The sequence below is a fragment of the Peromyscus californicus genome, unplaced genomic scaffold (assembly GCF_007827085.1).
Source record: "Peromyscus californicus insignis strain IS unplaced genomic scaffold, ASM782708v3 Scaffold_10__1_contigs__length_136768540, whole genome shotgun sequence".
NCBI lineage: Eukaryota > Metazoa > Chordata > Mammalia > Rodentia > Cricetidae > Peromyscus > Peromyscus californicus.
Window position 1 is genome coordinate 8239197 of NW_026294391.1, and position 23680 is coordinate 8262876.

Genomic DNA, 23680 nt, shown 5'->3' on the forward strand with positions numbered 1-23680 from the left:
TAGGGCAGCCAAGACAAAGACCTTGTCTAAAAAACAAAACAAAACAAACAAACAAGATTTCTTTAATGTTATTAAAAGACACAACTGAATCAATTTATACAAAGCTGTAAAATGTAAAGCGATTTTCTGTAGGTGGAATTTTCTGTCTGATAGCTTAGGCTTGTTACTAACTAGCTCTTACAAATTAAATTAACCCATATTTCTTATCTACATTCTACCATGTGGCTTGGTACTTTTCCTCGGTATGGCAGCATCTCCTGGTGACTCTCCCTTCTTCATCCCAGTGCTCTCTCCCTGTCCGTAAGTCCTGCCTAACCTCTTCCTGCCTAGCTATTAGTCAGTTAGCTCTTTATTAAACCAATGAGAGCAACATATCTTCACAGTGTACAAAAAGATTATTCCACAACAATTTTATTTGTCCATTGTCCACACATCTGGTATCATTATACCAGATACCTCACTGATGGAATGGACTTGTAAAATTAATAGAAGAGAATGTAATTGTCACCCAAATCCATGTGTAATGTAGTATCATTGCATACTTCATCAAGAAATTTCAAAACCATTAAAAACGGATAATGTCATGCAAATAGAAAGTAGGCCTAGATTTCTTATGACCAGGGGACAAAATCAATACCAGTTGTAGGGATTCCTAAAAGTGCTGATGCTGACTATGGTGACAGCATTTGCTTTTAGAAGTAAGCTGGCTAAGTCCAAGCCAAGTGCTCAAATGACTTTCTCATCTTGACACGTTACCAAGCTGTTTAGGGTAGCAAGAGGGAAAATTGTGCCAGAACCTGATGATGAAAACTGGCTTCTTAGTTTTAGCATTTTCAGTCAATTGAATTACTCATTTAAATCAATTAAATGTGTCTTCAGGATGGAAACGAATTTATCAGTACAATGCTTTAAGTCATAAAAGCATTCTAAATAAAACTGAAATTGTGGCCATCTCAAATAAAGAGTTTTCTGCAGTTTAACATGTTAGCTAAACCCAATCCTGTGAGCAGGGCAAACTACATAGCCTTGCATCTTGATTTGATACCAGAATTTGAAAACAGAATTTAAAGGTTTCCTGCAAAATAATCAATATTTTGTGATTCCATTTTCAGTTGTTATGTTACCTCCCTTTTTATTTTCTTTCTTCTTTCTATCCTTCTTCCCTTTCTTTTTGAGACAGGGTCTCACTGTGTAGTCTTGGCTGGCTTGGAACTCACTTTGTGTAGGACTGGATGAAGTCCTGAGTGAATGTGTATTGTTGACATGAGCATGGCCATGTCAAGGACCCCAATGTCTCAGACCTATAGGAATGCCAAAGCCTTCCCCAGGTGAGGTTCAGAGGATGGCAGAGTCTTCCTCAGGTGAGGTTCAGAGGATGCCAAAGCCTTCCCCAGGTGAGGTTCAGAGGATGGCAGAGTCTTCCTCAGGTGAGGTTCAGAGGATGCCAAAGCCTTCCCCAGGTGAGGTTCAGAGGATGGCAGAGTCTTCCTCAGGTGAGGTTCAGAGGATGCCAAAGCCTTCCCCAGGTGAGGTTCAGAGAATGGCAGAGTCATCCTCAGGTGAGGTTCAGAGGATGCCAAAGCCTTCCCCAGGTGAGGTTCAGAGGATGGCAGAGTCTTCCTCTGGTCCAAGTAGGAATATTGACCTTTAAATAAAAGCAGGGTACACAGAAACTATTTACCAGAGCCTCCTCCTCCTGGATGTTTATAGCTTTGGACTGCTCCCAACAGACTAGCTGATGCCTTCTCCTTGCACTATACATAGTAAATGCACTGAGATTCTGGGATGCCCTCCATCACACTGAGCACAGACCACCTGATTCCAGATTTTCTGTATGTGCATCTGTTGTTTCTTCAGTGACTGTCATTTCTTCATTCCCATGTTGCCTCAGTCAGGTTCTATGACCAAGCTGTGCCAGATGTGGCAGCTATGTATATCAGGCTGGCCTTGTATTCGGAGATCCATCTGTCTCTGTTCCTGGAGTCCTGGGATTGTGGATGTGCATCACTGTGTGTGTCTGTCTTCTTGCTCTCTTTTCTTTAACACCACACACACAACACAACATACACGTTCAATCTGTTTTGATTTTGGCCATTGAGTCCTTTGACATAGCATCATCTTCGTCTGCATTATTTAGAGCACCTCTTTACTTTCTGGTATTACAAGATACTCTTCCCTGGTCCTGGACTCAGCCCATTCTCTATCCTTAGTTCCTTTTTTTTTTTTTTTTTTTTGGTTTTTCGAGACAGGGTTTCTCTGTGTAGCTTTGCGCCTTTCCTGGAACTCGCTTTGGAGACCAGGCTGGCCTTGAACTCACAGAGATCCGCCTGCCTCTGCCTCCCGAGTGCTGGGATTAAAGGCGTGCGCCACCACCGCCCGGCTCCTTAGTTCCTTTTAATGGAGAATAGCATTTAGAAAAAACGGTCTAGGTTGTAGGTGAAGTTGCTGCAATTGAGTGTCGCTTCTTCCAGGTCTTTCAGTGGACAGAGTTAGGAACAGCTGCATGTATGCTGACCCACATGCCCACAAACTATCAGCTAGCTTTTTGTCCCCATGACAAGACATCTGAGGGGGAAATGCAGAAGCATTTGTTCAGGCTCACAGTTTCAGAGGTTTCCATCTATGACTGGCTGCCTGATTGCTTTTAGGCCTGTGGCAAGGCAGAAGGGTGTGACAGAGGAAAGCTTATGGTAGACAGGAGGTAAGTGAGTGACAAGGCACTCCCCCTCTGACTGCTTCCAACAATACCCCACCTCCAAATAGCTCATCCATTGAAGAACTCATTAATAGATGAATCCATTGAAGTACATAGTGCCCTCATTAGCCAATCACTTCTCAAGAGCACCACCAGCTGGTGCCCAAGTCTTCAACACATGAACCTTTGGAACATTTTGTTTTGTTTTTGGTATTTTTTTTTTTTTTTTTTGGTATTTTCGAGACAGGGTTTCTCTTTGTAGTTTTGGTGCCTGTCCTGGATCTCGCTGTGTAGACCAGACCTCGAACTCACAGAGATCCACTTGCTTCTGCTTCCCAAATGCTGGGATTAAAGGCGTGTGCCACCACCGCCTGGCTTTGGAACATTTTATATCCAAACCATAACACACATACACGCATCTCTAATTTTTTCTGCTTGTATTCATTTGTGTGTATATATTAAGGTTAGCATGGTTCACTTTGTTATCGTTGATTATAACCCCAGTGTCACTGAGTTCAATCTTGCTGTCTTTTCCTGTGTATTTGTATATGTCTTCTGACATAAAGAAATTTGGATACGGCATTCATCATACTGTACATATTTATTTAATCCTGCTATGCACAGAAAGGGGTCTGATTATATATATGTTTTCATATATATATGAACCCAAAATATTATATGCAAATGCTTATAGCAGCTTTATTCATAAAGCTAGCAACTGGAATTGATGAGGATGTTTCTCTTGAACTGAATGGATAAACAAGCAATGAAATTTTTGTTTGTTTTTTGAGACAAGGTTTCTCTGTGTAGCCTTGGCTACCCTGGAACTTGCTCTATAGACCAGGCTGGCCTCAAACTCAGAGATCCACCTGCCTCTGCTTCCTGAGTGTTGGGATTACAGGCATGCACCACCACCAATTGGCTGCTGAGTTTTGCTAAATAGATATGATGTGCATGTTGAAGTGTCATCTAAATATTTATGTTTATGCTTATAGATTAGAGAGTGCTATACTATGTGATACTAAGAAAGTCAAATTTCTTACTGATAAAGGAATGAATTCATCAGAACATGATAAAAATGTTTATACACCAAAGAACAGAACTTCAAAACAAACACAGTAGAATTTCAGAGAATAAGCCATATGTGGTAATGCATTTCTATAATTTCAGCATTGGGAAGTGGAATTAGGTGGATCTGGAGTTCGAGATTATCATCCTCAGCTATGTACTGAGTTTGAGGCCAGGCTACATGCTATCTTGTCTTCTAAAATAAATCTGAATGATTGTAATTGATTTTGTTTTCACTCCCTTGCTTTAATTAATAGAGTAAGTCGGCAGAAAATCACCAAAGCCATAGAACAGTTTAACAATGTAATCAACACATCTGACCCTTTGATAGTTATAAAACACTACACCCAATAATAGCAAAATAGCACATTTGCTGAGGTGGACCATTTTATGAGTCATAAAATCAGTTTTGGGTGGTGTTCAATAATCCAGCACTTGGGAGGCGGAGGCTGGACTGCAGAAGGTTTAAGACCAGCATGGTCCACAGAGTGAGACCCTGGCTTAATATAAACAAACAAGGAAAAAACAAATTAAAATAGAAAGATAAAATCAGTAAAAGTCTCCAGGTCATATATAATTTCTAAGTACAATGGAGTTAAATTAAAAACAGCAAACCAGGGCTGGAGGGATGGCTCAATGGTTAAGAGCACTTGCTCTTGCAGAGGACCTGGGTTTGGTTCCTAGCATTCACATGGTGGTCACAACCAACTGTAACTCCAGCTCCCAGGAATCTGATACCCTCTTCTGGACTCCCTGGGAAACCAGGCAGATATGCATGTGGTGCATCTATACACACGCAGGCAAAAATACTCATACACATTAAAAAAAAAAATAATCTTTGAAAAAACACGCCCAAACAGAAACATTTATAAAATGCCCTAACATTTGAAAACTAAATAATACATATCCAAATAATCAATAGGTTAAAAGAGAAAAGCCTAAGAATGATTGGAAGTATTTACACTGGGGGCTAGGGAGATGGCTCAGTCATGAAAAGCTTGCCTTCAAAGTGTAAGGCCCTGAGCTCAGATCCCCAGAACCTATATAAGAAGCTGGGGGTAGCGGCACATATTTTTTTTTTCATTTTTTTTATTAAGAAATTTTCTACTCACCCTACATACCACCCACAGATCCCACTTCCTTCCTCCTCCCACCCCCCAGCCCTCCCTCCCAAGCTACCCCCCAATCCCCACATCCTCCAAACCAAGGTGTCCCATGGGGAGTCAGCAGAGCCCAGCACACTGAGCCTAGGCAGGTCCAAGCCCCTCCTCACTGCACCAAGGCTGCACAAGGTGCCACACAGCAGGCACCGGGCTCCCAAAAGCCTGCCCATGTACCAGGGATGGATCCCGATCCCCCTGCCCAGGTGTCCTCCAAATAGTTTGGGCTAAGCAACTGTCTTCCGTGTCCAGAGGGCCTAATTCAGTCCCATGGGGGCTCCACAGCCACCAGTCCACAGTTCATGGGCATCCACTAGTGTGGCTGGTCACCTCTGCATGTCCTCCCATCATGATCTCGATGTCCCTCACCTGCAGTATCTCTCCTCTCTCTCATCAATTGGATTCCCGGAGCTCAGCCTGGCACCTGGCTGTGGATCTCTGCATCTGCCTCCATCAGTCACTGGACAAAGGGTCTATGATGACGGTTAGGGTATTCACTAGACCGGTCACCAAGTACACCAGTCCAGGCACCCCCTCGATCACTGCCAGCAGTCCAAGGTGGAGTCATCCCTGTGGATTCCTGAGAGCCTTCCCAGCACCCTGCCTCTTCCCACTCCCATGATGTCTTCTATCATGGTATCTCCTTCCCTGCTCTCCACTTCATCCCCGCTCCAGCTCGACCCTCCCATTTTCCTATGTTCTCACCCCCCATTCCTTGCCCTCGGCCACCCCCCCACCCCTAGCCCACCTATTGGTGAAATTATTAAGGCCACTCCACGCAGTTAAAAGGAGATTTATTTAATGGCGTAACTTACAAATTAAGGGATAGGTAGGTCGCGGAGTCTGGGGAAGGTGTATCGCAGTCCAGCGGTGTTCTCTGGAGCTCTGCTTGGTACACCTCACCAGTCCGGGGGCCCGCAACCGAGAGAGAACTCGCCGATCCAGATCTCAGGTCCCCAGGCACCTCCTTTCGCCCCGCCTTGTAGGCGTGACAGTTGCCGAAGTCTCAATGGGGGTTGGAACTTCCAGATCAAAGCTGGAATGACTACCCACTACACCCACCCATGCAGATCCCATCCACTTCTACTTCACTGGACCATCCATGTGACCGTCCCAGAGTCCCTCCCTGTCAGCTAGCCTCTCTGGAGCCGTGGGCTGCAGTCTGGCCATCCCTTGCCCTACAGCTAATACCCACTTATGAGTGAGTACATACCATGTTTGTCCTTCTGAGTCTGGGTTACCTCACTCAGGATGATATTTTCTACTTCCATCCATTTGCCTGCAAATTTCATGACATCGTTGTTTTTTACTGCTGAGTAGTACTCCATTGTATATATGGTGGCACATATTTGTAATCCCATCCATGACAAGATAGGAAACAAAGACAGGCAGATACCTGAATCTCACTGGCCAACCCTGCCTAGCCTACTCGGCCAAGATCCAGGCCAATGAGAAAGCCTGTCTCAAACGAAAAGGTAGAAAGTGCCCGCCGAAGAATGACACCCGAGGTTGTCCACTGGCCCCCACACATCTGCTTGCATTTATCAGGACACACATGTACATACACACACAGAAAGAAAACAGTTTAAATTGAATGAGAATGAAAACCCAATATAGAAAAATTGTAGGATGGCACTAAAGTAATACTTGGGGGATTTTTTTCTCTGAGATATGGCTTGACTATGTAGCCTAGGTTGGCCTTGAACTTGAGATCCCCCTGCCTCAGCTTCATGTCCTTCATCAAAATTTTATAGCTTAAACATTTATATTGGAAACTCACAAGGTCTAAAACCAGCATGAATAAATAGAAGATGAAGAGCAAACTAAATCCCAAATAAATAGAAGAAAAGAAATACTGAAGACCACAGCAGAAATCAAGGACATAGATAACAGAGAAAGATGAAAGGCAAAGCCATTATTCTGAGAGAAATAAAACTGGTTAATCTTGAGGGCTGGGTAGTTTGAGAAGTCCCATATTAAAGAAACAGAATTTTCAGTTACAAACCTTCAAAGAAAATGCCAGCAGGGCAGGGGTGGCGCACACCTTTAGTCCCAGCACTTGGGAGCAGAGGTGCATGGATCTCTGTAAGTTCGAGGCCAACCTGTAGCTAGAGTTTTCCTGCCTGGCCCACAGTCAGGACAAATCTCTCTCACTCGCCAGTCCCAAGCCGCTCAAACCCGATCAAGTAAACACAGACATTTATATTAACTGTATGGCCGTGGCAGGCTTCTTGCTAACTGTTCTTACAGCTTAAATTAATCCATTTCTATTAATCTATACCTTGCCACGTGGCTTGTGGCTTACCGGTACTTTACATCTTCCTTGTCCTGATGGCGGCTGGCAGTGTCTCTCTCACCCAGCTTCCTGTTCTCTCCATTCTCCTCTCTGTTAGTCCCGCCTATACTTCCTGCCTGGCCACTGACCAATCAGTGATTTATTTATTGACCAATCAGCAACACATTTGACATACAGACCATCCCACAGCACCAACCTGGTCTATAGAATGAGTTCCAGAACAGCTGAGACTACACAGAGAAACCCTGTCTTCTTAAACTCCCCCCCCCACAAAAAAAAAGAAAAAAGAAAGAAAATGCCAGGCATAGATACTGTCATTGGTGAATTTCATGAAATGTTAAAAATCAAAGGAATTCTTCACAACCCCTTAGAAAACTCAAGAGGAAGGAATGACTAGCTCTGGGGTAGTTTGAATGATGTTCCTCATAGGCTCTGGTGTTTGAACATTTGGCCCCCAGTTGGCGATGTTTTGGGGGTGGTTTAGGAAGTAGGCCCTTGCTGGATGAAACATGTCACTGGGGTGGGTACCGCCCTTCTTCTAGTTCACGGTCTCTGTTTCCATTTGAGATTAAAGACGTGAACTCTCAGCTTCCCTCTCCAGCCGCCTGCTACCATGTCTCCCCATTATTTATGGACTCTCCCTCTGGAGCCACAAGCCAAAATTTCTTCCTTAAATTGCTTTTCATTATAATGTTTGATCACAGCAACAGAAAAGTAACAATACAACCTCCCATCTTATTCTACAAGGCTGGCAATATCTTGACAGCAAAAATTGACGAAGACTGTAAGAAAAAAAAGATTCATATCCTTCATGCATATCTATATCAAAATCCTAATAAAAGTTTATCAAATTAAATCTGATTATATATACTGGCTAACTCAGCATGGGCAAGTGAAGTTTGTCTCAGAAACGAAAGCGCATTTCAATAGTCTAAAGTCACTTTTTAATATAAGAGCAAGAATCAGAAATTTAAAAAATCCCAAACACCATTTAGAATAGCATCAAACTATGATAAACTTAGCAATAAATATGACAAGGATATTAAAGATTTGTACACTAAAAACTGCAGAGCATCACTGAGATAAATGAGAACTGAAAGTGGAGAGAGAGACTATATTCTTGGGTCAGAAGACTTGCCATAACATACCCCTTCCTTTCAAGTTGATCTTTACATTGTTTTAATTATTATTTTATTTTCTGTGTGTGGGTTTTTACCTGCATATATGTCTGTGCACCAGATGTCTGCCTGGTATCCACAGAGGCCAGAAGAAAGTGTCAGATCCCCTGGAACTAGAGTAACAAAGGGTTATGAGCCCCATGGCTGGGAATCTATTGAGTAGCAATCTCTCTCGCTCCTGTATACTATTTAAACATTTGAAAATTACATTTATTTAATGATTGTGTGTGTGTGTGTGTGTGTGTGTGTGTGTGTGTGTGTGTACAATTGAGGGCCATGGCACGTGTGTGTGAGACAAAGGACAACTTTCTGGAGTGGGTTCTCTTCTTCTAGCACATGGGACCTGGGGACTGAACTCAGGTTAGGAGGCTTGGTGACATGTGTCTTGACCTGCTAAGTCATTTCAATGGCCTTATTTTTAAACACAGCACATTTGCCTTTCATTGCTGTTGTTCTTTTTGCTTTTGGTGGATACATTAACATTGAAAAGTCAACATTTATGTATTTATTTTTATTTCTGTGTGTGTGTGTGTGTGTGTGTGTGTGTGTGTGTGTGTGTGTGTGTGTGTAAAAGAGTGCTCATGCATGCCATAGTTCATGTGTGGGGTCAGGATTACTTTTGTGAGTCAGTTCTCTTCTTCCATGATATGGGTCCCACGGATCACATTCAAATCATCAGGCTTGGCAGCAAGTACCTTTACCCACAGAGCCATTTCAACAACCCTGATCTCTATATTAAATGCAACCTCACAATCAAAATTCCAGCAAGCTTTCCAGTAGAAACTGACAAGGTGGTTCTGAATTTCAAATGGAAGTGTGAAGGGCTGAGAATAGCCAAAATAGCTTTGGAAAAAAACAAAATAGAAGACTAAAGTTACCTGATTTCCAACACTTACTGTAAAGCTACAGTTGCTAGACAACGTAAGATTGATGTCAAAATACCATTAGATATGTATAATAGATTAGAGGCCAGAAATAGACCTATACATGTGTGAACATATGGTGTTTTTTTTTTTTTTTTTACGAAGATACAAGATACATGAGTGGAGAAAGGTTACTCTTTCAATTGATCTGTATGTTGCCTATGATCTAATGTGATGGCTAACATTATGTTTTAAGTTTAAATTACTGTGCATAAGAAATCTATAAAACAAAACCACACCTCTAACCTGTGAACCCCATATGCCCAAGGACAGATAATTCCTGGAATGCTGGGGCCTATTGTTCATGTACAAGCTTGGCTGCTCCAACTGCACAGGATATGTGCTTGATCACATGTAGGCAAGAAGTACATCAGGATATATGCTTGCTTCTGACTGGATGAATGTTAGAAGTACATACATAGTCTTGTTGGTTTTTGCCTGTATAAGCCCCTGACTAATGTAATTTGGTGCCATATTCTGAGCATGGGTCTCAGGTATGGACCTGGCCAGTATCCATAGTACTGGCCAGTATTTAATAAAGCTTGCTTCAAATTGGCTCAAGAATTGAGATAGTGGTCTTATTCTTGTCTGTTGCGATTAACACTGTATCTGTCAGAACACACCAATCTATGCCAATAACAGCTCTCCCATGTATTAGCTTTATGATTTTAAGCAAAGTTTTTAAGTCTCTGTGACAGGTTTCTGTCATCTGTAAAGTAGGAGATACCTACTTCCTAAGTGACTGTACAATTTAAATATGTTCGTGTTAGAACACAGTTCAAGAATGGAGTCGTGTGAGAATTCTGAGTGCCTGTGAGAAAACTCCAAGAAAACAGACAAGAGTCTTGTGACCTCAGTTTCTTTGAAAACAGAATTGTTCCTGGGATGTGTTTTCGTGACCCTCCCAGGTATAGCGGATAGGAGTGAGTTTACTTCAGATTATTCATTACAACTGCCCACTGTTATTTGCTTATAGGCCTCTATGGAAGAACGTTTTTGCCATGTGCGGCTTGTCTGATAGTTATGGCTTGTCCTTGTGATTGTCCACTTTACTCATGTGAGTCTTCTTAACCCTCAGAGCATAATTTGTCTGATGCTCTGAATAAAGTTGACTATTGCATGAGACTTTAGTCTGCCTCATTTATACTGGCTCCATTCTCCTAGGTCCCACCACCTCTAGTGTGGTAAGCACTATCTACATGGTTAAAATGTGTAGAAGTGTGTGTACTCAAAAGTATAAGTAATATTGTATATTAAGCAGAAGAAAGCTGGGTAAGGAGGTACATGCCATTAATCCCAGCACCCAGGAGGTAGAGGCAGGTGGGTATCTGTTAGTTTGAGTTCAGTCTGGTCAACACTGAGAGTTCAAAATGAAACAAGAAGTAACCTATCATATCAGTTCATCTCAAGTGAAGTCAAGGATCACCCTTTCCCTGGGATACAGAAACCTAAACATCCTTTCAAAAGTCTGGCCTCCAACTATTCTGTTTACAAATTATTTCTTGTAGTAATTCCTTTAGTTAAAAAAGCTACATTATAGCTTTGTATGAACAAAGAATGAACTCATTTGTAACTTCTTGGAAGGCTGTGATGACAATTTTCTTTGAGGATGGGAAAACATGTGTTAATTGTTCTGTGTGACAAAGAGAAAGAAATGTATTTATTTGTTACTCAAATGTCCGGGTCATTAGTTGAGCAATGAGCATAGAAGCTTGAAGCAGTATGTGAAGGTATGCAAAAGGGTTTTGTCTGCAGATAGCTCTGCGCACTACATTCAGGCAGTGCCCTTAGAGGCCAGAAGAGGATGTCAGATCCCCTGAGACTAGAGTTACAGAAGGTTGTGAGATGCCATGTAGGTGCAGGGAATCAAACACAGTCTTCTGGGAAAGCAATCTGTCCTCTTAACCACTAAGCCATCTCTCTAGCCCCTGAATTTTTTTCATAGTTTTTCTTTTTCTTCTTTTATTTCAGTTAACTTTTTTTCATTTATTTTTCATACTGACCACAGTTTCCCCCTCTCCTCCGTTCCCTCCCCCACCTTCCATCTACCCCCGCCCCCTGCCCCATCCACTCCTCCTCTGCCTCCATTCGGAAAAGGGCAGGCATCCCATGGGCTTGAACAAAGAAAGCATGGCACATCAAGTTGAGGCAGGACCGAGCCCCTCCCCCTGCATCAAGGCTGGGCAAGGTAATCCAGCATGAGGAACAGGTTCCCAAAAGCCAGCTAAGTGCCAGGGACAGGTTCTGATCTCACTGCTACAAACAGACCAAGCTACACAACTTCATTCACATATGACCCCTCTCAACCCCTGAATTTCTCTCTTTCTCTCTCTGTCTCTCTCTCTGACAAGGTTTCCCTGAGTGGCCTTAGCTATTCTGGAACTCTATGTAGACCAGGCTAGCCTTGAACTCAGAGATCTACCTGCCTCTGCCTCCCGAGTGTTGGGATTAAAGGTGTGCGTCACAACCACCTGGGTAACTATATCTGCTTTAAATTGCTTTCCTTATCAGAATATAATCTTCTATAGGTAGGAATTGTTTGTTTTGTTTTCTGTTTAGTCTCCAAGTTTAGAGCCATCCCTGACAAAGAGTAGGAGCTTAATAATATATTACCCATAATATTACTATATTATTATTATTAGAAGACGTTCAGGCTGGCCTTGAACTTGCTATGTACCAAAGCTAACCACTTACTGCAGATCCTCCTGCTTCTACCTCCTAAATGCTACGGTTCTAGGTATGCACCACTACACTCAGCTCAATAAGTAAGTTATTTATGTGTGTGAGCATGTGTGCATCTGAGTGTGTGTGCATGTACATGGAGGCCATAGGACAAGCTTCAGAAACACCATCCACCTTCTTTGAGGCAGGGTCTCTCATTGACTTGGAGTTCACTAATTAGGCAATAATGGCTAGCATTGTTCTGTCTCTAAAAAATATTTTATTTATTTTTGTTTAATGTCCATTCCATTGGTGTTTACCTACATGTATGTCTGTGAGGGGGTGTTGGGTCCCCTGGAGCTGGAGTTACAGACAGCTGTGAGCTGCCATGTGGGTACTGGGAATCAAACCTAGGTCCTCTAGAAGAGCAGTCAGTGCTCTTAACCAACAAGCCATCTCTCCAGCCCCAATGATGGACATTTTTAAAGGTCTCTAGGGATTGAACTCAGGTCTTCATACTATCTCCACAGACCTTCACTAAGTATTTTAAATGGATCATGTTGTCTACTCTAATTGTTTTCCGACAGGGAATAGTGGTTTGTATATTATGTTAAGGACCCCCATGCCAGTCTTCTCAATAAATCATTGCTTTCACATCCTTCAATTGAAGGTTCTCAATACTATCAATAGACATAACTTTAAATAATAGAAGATAATATCATCCTCTGGGGTTGGAGATTTAGCTCAGTGGTAGAGTGCTTGCCTAGCAAGTGCAAGACTCTGGTTTGGATCCTCAGCACTGCATAAACAGGGTGTAGTAGCAATCCCAGCACCCATAAGCTGGAGGTAGAAGGAGGTTCAGAAGTTCCAAGTTATCTTTACATAGTGAACTTCAGGCCAGTCTGGGCTACATGAGACTATGTCTCTAAAAAAAGGGGGCGGGGGGAGAAGAAAAACAACAGCAACAATAATATTGAGGAAGGTTTAGAAATATCCAAAATCCAAACATTTTGCTTTTTAAAAAATGAAAATGTATGTCAGGCACAGTGGTGCATGCCTTTAATCCCAGCATTTGGGAGGCAGAGGCAGGCGGATCTCTGTGAGTTGAGGTCAGCCTGATCTACATAGTGAGTTTTCAGGACAACCAGAGCTACATAGAGAGACCTTGTCTTTAAAAAAAAAAAATTGAGAATTTATATCAAAGAGCATGTCAGAGGTTTTTTTTTTGTTGTTGTTGTTTTTGTTTTTTTTCTGAGACAGGGTTTCTCTGTGAAATAGTCCTGGCTGTCCTGGAACTCACTCTGTAGACCAGGCTGGCCTCCAACTCACAGAGAACCACCTGCCTCTGCCTCCTGAGTGCTGGGATTAAAGGAGTGTGCCACCACCGCCCGGCATTGTCAGGTTTTTTAAATGCTGATTTAAAATCAAACCTATATATTTATCTTTCATACATCATTTTAAACATCAAATATTTAGTTTAGAAGGTATTTACCAAGGCTTAGCAAGATGGCTCAGCATGTAAAGGAATCTGCTGCCAAGACTGATGACCTGAGTTTGATCCCTGGGACCCACATGGGGAAGAGAAAACTGACCCCCACAAGTGTCCTCTGACCTCCACACATGTACCTACTCACAAACACACACACTAATGTAAAAAGAAGTGTTCGCCAAAAGCCTGCAGATTATTTACTGTAAAGTTTATTAACTCTTTAAAAAGCACCTAAAATATGTATTTGTGCATCATTTCTCTCTCTCTCTCTCTCTCTCTCTCTTTGTGTGTGTGTGTGTATGTGTGTGTGTGTGTGTGTGTGTGTGTGTGTGTGTGTGTGTGTGTTCATATGTGAGGGCATGCATGGCATGCATGTAGAAGTTAGATCAAGACAGCCGTGGGTGTTGGCATGTTATCTAGCCTTTGCATTTCTGGGAGCTCTCTTTCTGCCTTCTCTCTGGACACAAGTATGCTGGGTTTGCACACATGCATCAGTGTGCCCAGCTTGTGCTTGGGTTCTGTAACTCCAAGTCATCACGCTTGCGCAGCAGGCTCAGGCTTGTGCAGCAAGCACTTTTATCTGCTGAACTATCTTCTCAGCCCAGGGTTACGAACTCTTAGAGTTCCCTTGTACTCAGGTTTGAGCATGCATTCATTTTGTCTATTGATAGCGGTGGTGTGTAAAGTCCACTTTCAACTTCTTCCCACTAAAAGGCTGTGTTACCGTAACAGGTGCCATTATCCCACCATGCCCTGAACCTCCAGCATCTTCACCTGGAAGGTTAGATTTCAGCAGTTGCAAAATCAGAGCATCAGCTCATATCAGCTTGCTAATCTCCTTTCTTACCCCTTCCTGCATGCAGGATGATCCCAGGTTCCCTGATATAACTTAATTTTCATCAAAATTGTAAAGAAGGAATGAGCCAGTGCAAGCAGGAGAGATAAGAAGAGTTACCTTCTTTTGTTTGCTCACTCCCTGTCTATTCATAATGCTTTCTGTCACCTGGTGCACAGATGCAGTTCCACAAAAAGGACACACACACACACACACACACACACACACACACACACACACACACACACACCTGTCATGCTCTCAGAAGTTGATGCACTTGACGTTTCTTTTTTGGTTTTCCATTTTAATGCTGAAGTTATTCAACTGCTAGCTTTCTTCCCTGCCCCATACTCAGAGGGATTTCCATTTTTCTTTAAACTTTTTATGATTCATTTCTTTACTTATCTGGTGTGGGGGCATGTGTGTACCATGGCACATGTGTAGAGGATAGCTTTCAGAGGTTGGTTCTCTCCCCTACCATGTAGGTCCTGGGGATCCAACTTGGGTCATCAGGCTTGGCAGCAAGCACCTTTATTCACTGAGGCATCTCCTCAACCCTGCTATCTTTCTTTTATAGTAAGATTTATCTGTACAATGAAACTAGATGCTGGTATCCCTTTCCAATACAAAAATAGGAGACAGGCATAGTGGCGCACACCTTTTTTTTTTTTTTTTTTGGTTTTTCGAGACAGGGTTTCTCTGTGTAGCTTTGCGCCTTTCCTGGAACTCACTTGGTAGTCCAGGCTGGCCTCGAACTCACAGAGATCCGCCTGGCTCTGCCTCCCGAGTGCTGGGATTAAAGGCGTGCGCCACCACCGCCCGGCATTGTGGCGCACACCTTTAATCCCAGCACTTGGGAAGCAGAGGCAGGCGGATCTCTGTGAGTTCAAGGTCAGCCTAGTCTACAAAGGGAGTTCTAGGACAGTCAGGACTACATAGTGAGACCCTGTCTCAAATTCAAAAAGAAAAAAAGAAGTTGGGGGTGTAGCTCAATGATAGAGTAGCTGATTAGCAAGTAAAAGGCTCTAGAGCCCATTTCCAGAAACACACACACACACACACACACACACACACACACACACACACACACACACACACCAACAACTAAATATGAGCAAATAGGGGCAACCATTAAGAGCTATGCGACCTACACTGCCAGCATTTATGCAGAAAGATACTTGGGGCAGCAATAGGGCATTTTGGGAACCCAAGACAACAGCCAATATATACTGACAGAAAGCCAAATAGGAGCGAACAGGAACCAAGACTGTAAGGGGTCCCCACACTCCAGTGGCAATGGTCCATGGAATAGCATAAGAAGGCTACACCAGCTGGGTAGTGATGGCACATGCCTTTAATCCCAGGATGGAGGAGGCAGAGCCAGACGGATCTCTGTGAGTTCGAGGCCAGCCTGGTCTACAGAGCGAGATCCAGGACAGGCACCAAAACTACACAGAGAAACCCTGTCTCAAAAAACCATAGATAGCCGGGCGGTGGTGGCGCATGCCTTTAAACCCAGCACTTGGGAGGCAGAGGCAGGCGGATCTCTGTGAGTTCGAGGCCAGCCTGGGCTACCAAGTGAGTTCCAGGAAAGGCGCAAAGCTACACGGAGAAACCCTGTCTCGAAAAACCAAAAAAAAAAAAAAAAAAAAAAAAAAAAACCATAGATAGATAGATAGATAGATAGATAGATAGAAGGCTACACCAGCCTGGGTCTGAAGAGTCATTCAGCTGAAACATATCTGGGGATAAAGATCTACACTAAGCAGGACTGCTAATTAGATTGAACAGGACAGTGACAAGAGAGAGATAAACAGATCCAGGATAACTAGGCTAGGAGAACAGTCTGCGCCTCTTGGAATAAAACAGAACCCTTGCTTGGTGGGCCACCAGCATCAACTAGGCATTTACTTAAAGGGCTCACAATTGAAACCCGTACTTTCCATAACTCTGAAGCATGTTTCAAGGACACATCAAAAGAATACCTAGGTCTCTAAGACTGAGTGGGAGAACAGGATCCCAGCTTTGATCTTTGCGAGCCAATAAACAGTTTGCCTAGTCTCCTTTGTGCTCAGCAATCTCTTCTACTTTTTATTTCTGAAACTGAGCCCCTATGCTTCCTTAGCTACTTGCTTTCAGTTGCCTTTGAAAATGTAGCTGTAGCTGCTCAAACAGCGGCGTGTGCGCTGTCACTCTCCTACTAACATGGCTGCAGATAACACCTGTGACATGTGAGTCATAATGATAATGGTTGCCTAGGTGACTCTTCAGAGACTTGAAGGATGGCTTTATTTTATTTTATTGGTTATTTTTTCCCCATGAGACACTGCTGACTCTTCTTTGGGGTCTGAACAGGTGTCTGATGGGTGACCTTTTGACCAGAGGAGGCTGACCATGTCAGTGCTGCCACTTTCTTTTTGTAGTAGTCGTTGTTTTTCAAGACAGGGTTTCTCTGCTTAGCCCTGGCTGACCTGGAACTCATTCTGTAGCCCAGGCTGGTCTCGAACTCACAGAGATCTGCCTGCCTCTGCCTCCTGAGTGCTGGGATTAAAGGTGGGCACCACCACCAACCAGCAGCACTGCCATTTTCTGACACACATTCCATGAAGAGACAAAGAGACTGAAACAGGGACCCAGAGTACTTGGCAAAAGCTTCCCATGGGAAGCAGTTGGACTGGTCTGGTTTTGTAGTGAAAATGAAGGTGAGGGTTTTTCTTCTTGGGAGGATCAAAAAAGGGACTGAAAGGATGTCTGAATATAAGGCTGCAGCATAGAATCTGCTCTATCAATATTTCTTGCTTTCTGTCTCAAATTTCTATCTATGAAAAATAAGGAAAGAACTTAGAAAACTATAGTGTAGGAATATAGCTTTAAAGTAAGCAGCAAGACAGAGGAATCATATCCTTAATTTTCTAATTATGGGGTTATAAACGAAAAATCCTGGGGAAAGAAAATAAAAAAAACAGGCAGAAAAAAGATTCCTATGGAAGATTTTGGCCTGGGGGCAGCTAAAATGCTAAGTCCAAGCAGCAGAAGAAAAAGATTTCCCCTGAGGCAGGTACGGATGAAGAATTAGTTTCCTCCTGGTCATGAAGCCAAAAAGTTTAGAGAACAGAAGTCTTGGGAACAACTTAATCTTTCTCTCTTAAACTAAAAGCTTTCTTAGAAAAAAATTGCTCGCTCTCTCTCTAAATGCTAAAAAGCCTTTTAGATCTTTGCTTCTCAGAGATTTCTTTCTGTAAGGACAAAATTAGATTCACCTGCTAATGACATCGTGGGAAAATCACCTGTGGTTCACTCTAAGAAGAAATATAGTGATGGCAAATCCTCTCTGCTCGTAAACACAGCAGCCACAAGTTCCCTGTGGTTAGTGCCTATCGAGAGTGCAGGCGGAAACCTGAAACAGGGACAGCTTCCCCCAAGGTGAAGCCACAGCAGAGATGGTACAGGACCTGAGTAAGGGCTACTGGCAATGAGAATGCAGTGAAGCCGAGCCTCTCAGGGGCTTGGTAGCTGGGGGAGGAGATAAGCCATGACAACTATCCAGGAATAAAGCTTTCTTTTCTATGGGGCGGGGAGAAGTCTCTCTGAAAGGGCTGGGAAAAAGCTTTGTTTAGAGTGCTTTCACTGACCGTGTAACTCAAAAAAAAAAAAAAAAAAAAAAAAAGCAAGCCCCTAGGGAATTTTGCTCCAGGCACGGAGGGACCTGCCCAAGTAAGTGCACAAGCGGACGGGTGCACTTGGCTCTGGGAGCAGTGTCAGTAAGGGGGAACGCCTAGCAATGCCAGCTCAGAGAGAGCCAAGATCTCTCAATCTCCTGTGGTGAAGAAGCAGGAGGCTTGGCTCAGGCCAAGCAAAAACTTGACTTTGGCTGTGTAAAGGGAAACAGAAATGGCAGACCCGAAAGGAACTATGGGAAATGGAATCCTAAAGGTAGCTAGTAACAGTGGGCCAGTATAGGGAAAGGGATCCTGGGAAATGTAGTGTGTAGAAGCAAGACAGCATAGGCAAGCTGGTATGAAGAAAGGGTAGACAAACTGGGACAAAATCTTTCAAGCTCAGCTTAAAATATTGTGGGTTTTTTTTCCCCAAACATTGGTAAAAAGCTTGGCTTTATCTCCCCAAAACAAGCAGGTGATCAACAGCTTGTCTCTCAGGAGACATTTAAAGTGCTAATACCGTTTGTCAACAAACCAGTTTTTTTTTTCTTCCGGTATTTTGAGACAGGGTTTCTCTGCAGCTTTGGTGCCTGTCCTAGACCAGGCTGGCCTCTGCCTCCCATGTGCTGGGATTAAAGGCGTGTGCCACCACTGCCAGGAAACAACAAGCCGCTTTAAAGTCCTTTAAAAAAGCAAGGGAAATCAGTCCACACGCTGAACATTCTTTTAGATATAAAGAAACTTATGGGCAAATAAAAAAGTTCTTTGCCTCTTGAACAAACAGCCTGCAATGAATGATTTCTTTGCAAATCTAATAGGGAGACAAGGAAACAGGTATTCAAAAAGAAATGACTGCTTTATAGATGGGGATCAAGCTTCAAAAAATCTTCAAATATCACAAAAGAGTCACTTCACTTGAAAGTTCTCTATAAGAAAACAATGCTACGGGAGACAGAGGCAGGAGGATCTCTGTGAGTTCAAGGCCAGCCTGATCTACATAGCGAGTTCCAGGACAGCCAGGGCTACACAGAGAAACCCTGTCATGAAAAACCAAAAAAAAAAAAAAAAAAAAAAAAAAGAAAAAGAAAAAAAAAAGAAAACAATGCTAAATCAGAATGCTTGCTTAGTGAATGTACTGATGTTTGTGAGAACAGTCTGAGTTAAATAACTCATGGTTAGAGTATATCACAGCTGCTAATAATAATATCAGAGGTTGAGATGCTCATGAAATGTTCTTCCTCAGAGTAAGCCAATGAAGAATGTGTTTCATCAAATAACATCTATGTTCTTGACTCCTTTGAATAGTAGCAGTTTTGGTGAACAAATAACCTTGCCAAGAAACACTGGGCTAAAAAAAATCTATCAGAAATATTAGCATTGTTAAAAGAACTCATGGACAGCTTAAAAAAATTAAGAAAGGAGAAAATTGTCTGAGTTTGGTGATGACTGTGGAACAGAGAAATGTCACCTCTAATGACTCTTCTTTAGAGGAACTGGAGTGATAAGCAGCTAAATCAATTTCTCTGATATTGAGATTCCATCTTGCAGTCTGGAGATAGTAGGAGAATAAGAAGACCTCCAGATTGCTGAGGAATTTGGGATGAAGGTTTAGCAATGTTTTGGTATGCAGAGGAACCTGCTAAAGGCTGCAGGTCTGGAACCCCACTCCAACTTAGACAATTATCTTCTGAGGGGAAATTGTTTGCTGAGCTGCCAGCTAAGCAATTCAGAAACAGAAAATTCTCATCTCTTTTCTTCCTTTTTGGGTTTGCTGTAAACTGGGATAGCTCTTAATAGAGTTTTTATAACAACACTCACTAAATCTCAGGCTTGAGGGAGAGCCATTAAAGAATTAGATTTTAGCGGGCGGTGGTGGCGCACGCCTTTAATCCCAGCACTCGGGAGGCAGAGCCAGGCGGATCTCTGTGAGTTTGAGGCCAGCCTAGGCTACCAAGTGAGTCCCAGGAAAGGCGCAAAGCTACACAGAGAAACCCTGTCTCGAAAAAACCAAAAAAAAAAAAAAAAAAAAAAAAGAATTAGATTTTGTTTCAAACTTTCAAAGCTGATTATAAACTCTGAACTTTACTGTAAACTCTGAACTCTAGAAATGATTTGCAAGCTGGGCTGTGGTGGCACACGCCTTTAATCCCAGCACTTGGGAAGCAGAGGCAGGCGAATCTCTGTGAGTTGGAGGCCAGCCTGGGCTACAGAGTGAGTTCCAGGAAAGGTGCAAAGCTACACAGAGAAACCCTGTCTTGAAAAAAAAAGAACAAGAAAAAAAGAAAGAAATGATTTGCATACTTCCTATCTTGTTGAGAGCCTTTCTAATAGTTCTAAGAAAGTAGTAGTCCTATAGAATGTAAGTTTATATTAGGGTAGATATTGTGTAAGTCTTTCTAATAGTTCTAAGAAGTATATCTATGAAAAATAAGACCAAGTTCTGCTAAGAGATTCTTTCTAGTATAAGTTAGTTCTGCTAAGAGTCTTTATAGTTCTTCTAAGAAATCTCTCCTACATATTTTCTAAGGTATTCCTATAGAGTTTTCTTATGAATATAGGCTTGTAAGAAGTATAAATAAGAATATGTTGAATGTGAATTTGTTAAGTGTAATCTTGAATGTGAGTGTAAATGCTTATGTAAGCTAGCTTAAAAAGTGTAAATATGTGTAGTGATAATAGTAAATATGTATATTGATGATAAGTCAATTAAGAGTTGTAAATATGTATGGTGATGTTTATACCAGAATTATGTTAAGGTTAAGGAACCAGAGTTTGGTAAAAAGCTAGGGAAATCTTTAAGTTAGATGTAGTTTATTGGATGCAGTTTGCATCAAGAGTTTTAGTTGAAAAAGGGCTTGGCACAGCTAAAATTGTTCTGGACATCTTAAGACCCATTCCAAAAAAGATATGCCATCTTTATCATCCTCTACTCCTGTACTGGGAGGTATGGCAGCTATGGAGATCGCTGTGTAGGTTGTAAGCTCAATAGGAACCTGTGCCAGGGCTGAGAGCCAAGGATGGGTAACTTTCTCTTGATAGCTTCCAGCCTAAGACAGAGTATGCTTGATGGAAAGCATATCTCCATGATGGGTAATGGAAGAAACAATCATAGAGAACAACCTAAGACAGACCTCAGTCTATCTGATGGAGCCTGAGGGGCTCTTTAAAAAATTAAGAGGAGGGACTTGTGGGAGCCCACAAAAGCTTTCTAGTGAGATCTGAGCTTGCTCTACCCAGCAGGGCTGCATAAGGGGATGGCTTGACCATGTGCAAGGTCACCAGGTATTTGGGATGGTCTACACTTGGCTGTGCTGGCGGAGGTCTTTTGCCTCCCTCACCCCTTGGCATTCCTTTAAAAAGTCCTTTAGGGGAAATCCAGTTATTGCAGTCTTATGTAGATGCTGATGCAGATGAAAACTTTTATACTTGTGCATAGACCTATGACAGCAACACTAGCCACCCTCTCCTTGTTGTTGCTGGATCTAGAAGCATAATAAAGATAGTTAATCCTGCCGGGCGGTGGTAGTGCACACGTTTAATCCCAGCACTTGGGAGGCAGAGGCAGGCAGGTCTCTGTGAGTTTGAGGAGAACCTGGGCTACAGAGTGAGATCCAGGACAGGCACCAATACTACACAGAGAAACCCTGTCTCAAAAAACCAAAAAAAAAAAAAAAAAAAAAGGATAATTAATCCCATAATAATGAAGTGTATAAAGCACTATTTTAGCCATGGAAATGCTATCAATGAGTTGAAATTCCACCCACAAGACCCAAATCTTCTCCTGTCAGTAAGTAAAGATCATGCCTTATGATTATGGAATATCCACATGGACACACTTGTGACAATATTTGGAGGCATGGAAGGACACAGAGATGAAGTTCTTTCTGAGTGCTGATTATGATCTTTTGGGTGAAAAAATAATGTCCTGTGGTATGGCTCACCCTCTTAAACTTTGGAGAATCAACTCAAAGAGAATGATGAATGCGATTAAGGAATCTTAGGATTATAACCCAAATAAAACTAACAGGCCATTTATTTCCCAGAAAATCCACTTTCCTGACTTTTCTACCAGAGACATACATAGGAATTATGTTGATTGTGTGTGATGGTTAGGTGATTTGATACTTTCTAAGTCTTGTGAAAATGCCATTGTATGCTGGAAACCTGGCAAAATGGAGGATGATATAGATAAAATTAAACCTAGTGACTCTAATGTGACTCTTCTTGGATGATTTGATTACAGCCAGTGTGACATTTGGTACATGAGGTTTTCTATGGATTTCTGGCAAAAGGCAGCACGTACTTTTACGTTTGGAATTATCTTCTGAAACACCGTGTAGTTCTAGCCTTTCCTGTTCTGTCCATGCTCCTTGTCCTCGAACATTGGTTGTACTGGTCCTGTGTTGATTACTTTGGCTGCCTCCTGGGTGCTGCACATTATCTACAGTGTTATAAAAGAAATGGGCAGTTAGGTGTTGGTAATGTTATGTTCCTAAGATACAGTGTTTTAAATGTGTTTATCATCTTACCTAGCTTTTTTCTAGAAAAACTTAAGAGAAAAATCAACATGGAAGGTAAAATAACTATTATCTAAAACATTAAATTCTGCTGCAATTTTGTCAGACAATTGCGTGATTTCTCTAACAAAGCTTTGAAGAGCATCCCAGTCTTGCTGTCTAAAGTGGAGAAAAAGTACTGTAACGCCGTCCATGAAATGTTGCAGAGCCTCATTTTCTCACGATGCCAAGGAAATATTGCTCTTATTCCTACTTACAACTCAGTAACATAAGATGCAAGAATTAGTCAAGAGGGCCGTCAAGGCTGGAGCTGAGGCTTCTCTAAGCAAGGAAGCTGTTTTAGGTTTATTTGAATACCTTAGTGTTTGGTGTTGTGTGAATTTTATGTTTTCAACTATGTTTACACAGATGCTTGCATTGGGCAATCAGGTTGGCAAACTTTATGTTTGGGATTTAGAAGTAGGAGATCCTCATGAAGCCAATGTACAACACTGACTCATCATAAATGTGGTGCTGCTATTTGACAAACCAGTTTTAGCAGGGATAGCAGCATCCTCATAGCTGTCTGTGATGACGCCAGCATTCGGCGTTGGGATTGACTTCGATAAACTGTTTTTTCCTAGTGAAAATTAGAATATGTTGTCTTTGTAAAATAGAATTAATGTATCTTGTTAGTAACGGCACATAGAACATTTAGACTTGTTTTTCAGCATTCAATCAGGCTGAGCTGAATGTAGTGATGTTTACATTCTTTGTACTATCTTCTTGCTCAGACTTTACTGCTTTTAATACAAATTTATTTTTGTAAATAAAATAAAAATTTAGTGGAGACAGAAGGGGCTAGTGGGTTTAGACCCAGGCCCTCTCAGTGCTCTCTCTCTCTCTCTCTCTCTCTCTCTCTCTCTCTCTCTCTCTCTCTCTCTCTTTCTCTCTCTCTCAATTCCTCATTTCTCCCTGCTCAAGAGTACCCTGGGGGAATAAGAGGGAGGAGGTCTCCCTCAAGTGGTTAATATTTACATCAGGTAGGGGCTGAGTTCTCACAATCAACTCACCAGCCAAAGCTGGATCAATCCATTCTACATTCTGTACCAGTCTCTCTCTTCAGGTTTCCCCACTTACCCTATAGGCAACATAACTGGAAACTTACTCTCAATGGCGGGCACACTTACCCCTTTTTGTTATGTCTCCTTCCTCTCAAC

At 42.3% G+C, this 23680-nt stretch overlaps 1 pseudogene; it reads left to right on the plus strand.

Annotated features, from left to right (window-relative positions):
- The window catches only part of LOC128113600 (polycomb protein EED-like), a 45070-nt pseudogene extending 21981 nt beyond the window's left edge, over positions 1–23089 (plus strand).
- The last annotated feature ends 591 nt before the right edge of the window (positions 23090–23680 follow it).